This window comes from Haliotis cracherodii, unplaced genomic scaffold, assembly GCF_022045235.1.
Source record: "Haliotis cracherodii isolate W230 unplaced genomic scaffold, xgHalCrac1.p SCAF_1, whole genome shotgun sequence".
NCBI classification, from domain to species: Eukaryota; Metazoa; Mollusca; class Gastropoda; order Lepetellida; family Haliotidae; genus Haliotis; species Haliotis cracherodii.
The window spans coordinates 25,156,950-25,162,621 of NW_027266264.1; positions in this window are offsets into that span (position 1 = coordinate 25,156,950).

The window sequence follows — 5,672 nt, forward strand, 5'->3', positions numbered from 1 at the left end:
CTTTCCACATGTCATTGGGCCATTGTTCTCGTCTACACTTCCACTGCATATATCTATAATTACAGATATGAAAGACCTCCCTGGTCGTGTGGATAGAGTGCCTGCCCGGAGAGCGCAGGGTCCGTGGTTCGATCCTCGGGCGTGTCATACCGAAAGACGATATAAGATGGCACTTGTTATTAAGGATTCATGGTATCTCAGTGGGCTAGCACTATAAAACCGGTATTTCTCCAGGACTCGTGCACACACGCATGTACACACGCACGCGCGCGCACACACACACACACACACAGATGCATGCGCGTCGCTACATAAGTGCAATAATCTTGAACGTGACGTTAAACAATATTTCTCCTCACCTCACCTCACCTCACCTCACCTCACCTCATATATATTAAAGCATATATTAAAGATCATTATATTTCCCAGCGCGGCCTAGATGTTCAGGGTTCTCTATGTTCCTACTTTACAAGCAAATAACACGACATACACCTTCAAGGTGTGTATTTGAATACAGGAGCCAGATGTCTGTGGATTGATCAAAGCTTATAGGACGCTTGTAACATGTGCAGATATAAACAGAGTGAGTCACTCAGCTCTGTTTACACCGGATACCAGTTGACCTACATCTCGTGACCTAACGGCCATCATTGCATAGTCTCGTGCGACAGGTGTTTATTGCACTGACTTTCTTAAAATACCTGGTATTTTCGTTAGAACCTTTCTTGACTTTTCTTGCACTTTGGTATATCCTAAAATAGTACCTGCATTAAGAGCTGCTGCTTTTTTTAGTAACCAACATTGACTTGACACTATGCCAGAAAAAGTTGTTTTGATTTCCGAGTCGGTCTGAAATGGTTACATAAGTATTTTCCATGCATAACATTATTTTGGCCATAGTAGATGTTTGTCAACGTTTCTTACTCGGTTGTAAGATTTACATATGGATTGAGTAGTGATCTGACATAAAAATACTAACCCCTGATTAACCTAATAGTATAAGCGTTCATTCAATACGTCAAAGCTTCGGGATCAGTTCCCCATAAGAGTATGAACTCAATTCGTATCGTGTACCCCACGGTAACATAGCTGAAGTGGTCCTTACAGCGACGCAAAACAACTCACTCGACTAAATGTTTCCCTTCACTATAAAATAATTTATATACAATGCAAACTTGTACAGGACATAAGATATTACATTAGCAGTTTGCTTCTAGCCCACAATCTGACACAGAATATGTTTCAAAACGTCTTCTTAATGGTTGTCAGTCAGACACACAAGCATAATCGCTCAGCCAGAATATAAATCATTGCACCCTGCTTCAGTTGCCCAAACTCTTTGAAGTGCATCTTCATCAACAAAATATGTCACAGCAGTATGTTTTAATTATGTAAGTATGATTGACATAAATATGAAATTCTTAAAGTTTAGTCTAGTGCACGTCCGAATAGGATCAGGTCCTCTTATTGAATGTCTTCGTACCAAGGAAAGGCAAACATACACCTTGTCAAGTCAGAAAGATCGATCTATTGAAATGGATTTCCTGTGCTAAGTATTAAGTATTATCAATAACAAATTCATGATAATTAGTGCATTAAGTGATATGGTGCTGTTTTGAGCTGAACTGGCGCAACAACCAATAGTGTATTTTCACAAGTTTGCGATATATTTTCTTTACAAAAAAACAATATGTTTTAGTAATAAATAATTCCGTATAAGTATACAAAAACAAGATTGAAAAGACTGCTGTCAGTTGTGAAAGAAATACTATTATATATTCCACCAAAAAGGTTTGATTTTTATCTGTAATACCATGCAAACATGTTTACAAGTTGGTGGTATCTCAGTCGTCTGTATGTAAACGCCGGTATTGATTTCAGTCGATGAGTCACAACGAGTCCCGCTTGCACTGGGCACTGGGTGTTTGTTTCATTCACTCAGTACATTTTCGTTTCCGTACTATCGTGCAGCTTGACTTGTCTCGTCATCATTATCTTCTAATGTACGACAAACATAAAGTATCCACATTGGTCATAGATATAGGTATCATGGGCATTGATATATGATATAATATATAGTTGGCGAAATGTAATAGTCCACAGTGTACTCAAAACGATTATCATTGCAACTACTTATTAGCGTCACACAATTTAACCTCTTTGAAACGTCACCTTTTGTCCAGAGGACACTCGATGCCTTGGTATCAGGGATCGGTCGTGATATATGTCCTCTTGTACCTCTGTGCTTGTCATTTATGTCCTCAATAACTTGGTCCACTGTACCTCTGAAGTCACGTCATATGTCCTCAATAACCCTCCTTCTGTTACCTGGACTCATTACCGGCTACCCTCGGTACCTATCTCGCCATAACACATCTCTCTAGCTGTTCTCAGGTTCTCTGTCCCTCACTACCCGTGTCCCCAGACCCCATGTCCCTTACTACCCGTGTTCCCAGGCACTCTGTCCCTCACTACCTTTGTCCCCAGACCCCCTGTCCCTCACTACCCGTGTCCCCAGACCCCATGTCCCTCACTTCCCGTGTCCCCAGACCCCCTGTCCCTCACTACCCGTGTCCCCAGACCCCATGTCCCTCACTTCCCGTGTCCCCAGACCCCCTGTCCCTCACTACCCGTGTCCCCAGACCCCATGTCCATCACTACCCGTGTCCCCAGATCCCATGTCCATCACTACCCGTGTCCCCAGGCCCCCTGTCCCTCACTACCCGTGTCCCCAGACCCCATGTCCCTCACTTCCCGTGTCCCCAGACCCCCTGTCCCTCACTACCCGTGTCCCCAGACCCCCTGTCCCTCACTACCCGTGTCCCCAGACCCCATGTCCATCACTACCCGTGTCCCCAGGCCCCCTGTCCCTCACTTCCCGTGTCCCCAGACCCCATGTCCCTCACTTCCCGTGTCCCCAGACCCCCTGTCCCTCACTACCCGTGTCCCCAGACCCCCTGTCCCTCACTACCCGTGTCCCCAAACCCCGTGTCCATCACTACCCGTGTCCCCAGGCCCCCTGTCCCTCACTTCCCGTGTCCCCAGACCCCCTGAACCTCATTACCCGTGTCCTCAGACCCCATGTCCCTCACTTCCCGTGTCCCCAGACCCCCTGTCCCTCACTACCCGTGTTCCAAGGGCTTGTTTTCACTACCCGTGGCATCGGGACCTCTGTACCTCACAACCTGTGTCCCCAGGGCCTCTGTCCTTTACTACCCGTGTCCGCAGGCACACTGTTCCTCACTACCCTTGTCCCCAGGGCCTCTGTCTCTCACAACCCGTGTCCCCGGGACCTCTGTGCCTCACTACCTGTGTCTCTAGGACCTCATTTACCTGTGTCCCAATGACCTCTGTCCCTCATTACAGGTGTTTCCAGGGCCCCTGTCTTCACTACCTGTGTCCCCAGGCCCCCTGTCCCTCTCCAGATGTGTCCCCGGGGCCTCTGTCTTCACTACCTGTGTCCCCAGGCCCCCTGTCCCTCTCTAGATGTGTCCCTGGGACCTCTGTCTTCACTACCTGTGTCCCCAGGACCTCTTCTTCACTACCTGTGTCCCCAGGCCCCCTGTCCCTCTCAAGATGTGTCCCTGGGGCCTCTGTCTTCACTACCTGTGTCCCCAGGACCTCTTCTTCACTACCTGTGTCCCCAGGCCCCCTGTCCCTCTCTAGATGTGTCCCTGGGACCTCTGTCTTCACTACCTGTGTCCCCAGGCCCCCTGTCCCTCTCTAGATGTGTCCCCGGGGCCTCTGTCTTCACTACCTGTGTCCCCAGGCCCCCTGTCCCTCTCTAGATGTGTCCCTGGGGCCTCTGTCTTTACTACCTGTGTCCCCAGGACCTCTTCTTCACTACCTGTGTCCCCTGGACCTCTAATTCACTACCTGTGTCCCCAGGACCTCTGTTCTTCACTACCTGTGTCCATAGAACCTGTCCCTTATTATCTGTGTCCATGTAACCCGTCTCTCACGAATTGTGTCTCACTGTGTGTTTCAATTTTTTACATTGTCCCCATCATCTCCGTGTTTATTTGGTCCTATTACCTATGTGATCACTATGTTCCATAACCTATGTGTTAATAATGTACTATAACCTCTGTTTATTATGTCCTATAACATTTGTGCTATATTTGTCCTATAACATGTGTTTATAATGGCAAATAACCTCAGTGTATATTATGTCCTACAACCCCAGTGTTTATTATGTCCAATAACCTCGGTGTCTATTATGCCCTATGACCTCAATGTTTATCTTGTCCCATAACACCAGTGTTTATTATGTCCTATAACCTCAGTGTTTATTATGTCCAAAAACCTCAGTGTTTATTATGCCCTATGACCACAGTGTTTATCATGTTCTATAACCTCAGTGTTTATTATGCCCTATAACTTAAGTGTTTATTATGCCCTATGACCTCAGTGTATAATTATATCCTATAACTCAGTGTTTATTATGCCCTATAACTTAGGTGTTTATTATGCCCCATGATCTCAGTGTTTATTTTGTCCTGTAACCTCAGAGTTCATTATGTTCCATAACCCCAGTGTTTATTTTGTCCTATAACTCAGTGTTTATTATGTCCTATAACCTCAGTGTTTATTATGCAATATAACCTCAGTGTATAATTATGTCCTATAACCTCAGTGTTTATCATGTCCAAAAACCTCAGTGTTTATTATGTCCAAAAACCTCAGTGTTTATTATGTCCCATAACCTCGGTGTTTGTTATGTCCTATAACCTCAGTGTTTATTATGTCCCATAACCTCAGTGTTTATTTTGTCCAATAACCTCAGTGTTTATTTTGTCCAATAACCTCAGTGTTTATTTTGTCCCATAACTCAATGTTTATTATGTCCTATAACCTCAGTGTTTATTATGTCCTATGACCTCAGTGTTTATTATGTCCCATAACCTCAGTGTTTATTTTGTCCAATAACCTCAGTGTTTATTTTGTCCCATAACTCAGTGTTTATTATGTCCTATAACCTCAGTGTTTATTATGCCCTATAACCTCAGTGTTTATTATGTCCTATGACCTCAGTGTGTATTATGCCCAAAAACCTCAGTGTTTATTTCGTCCCATAACCTCAGTGTTTATTATGTCCTATAACTTCAGTGTTTATTATGCCCTATGACCTCAGTGTTTATTATGTCCCATAACCTCAGTGTTTATTTTGTCCAATAACCTCAGTGTTTATTATGTCCTATAACCTCAGTGTTTATTATGTCGTATAACCTCAGAGTTTATTAAGCACTATAACATTAGTGTTTATTATGCCCTATGACCTCAGTGTTTATTTTGTCCTATAACCTCAGAGTTTATTATGCACTATAACATCAGTGTTTATTATGCCCTATGACCTCAGTGTTTATTATGTCCTGTAACCTCAGAGTTTATTATGCCCTATGACCTCTGTGTTTATTATGTCCCATAACCTCAGTGTTTATTTTGTCAAATAACCTCAGTGTTTATTATGCCCAAAAACCTCAGTGTTTATTTCGTCCCATAACCTCAGTGTTTATTATGTCCTATAACTTCAGTGTTTATTTTGCCGTATGACCTCTGTGTTTATTTCGTCCCATAACCTCAGTGTTTATTTTGTCCAATAACCTCAGTGTTTATTATGTCCTATAACCTCAGTGTTTATTATGTCGTATAACCTCAGAGTTTATTATGCA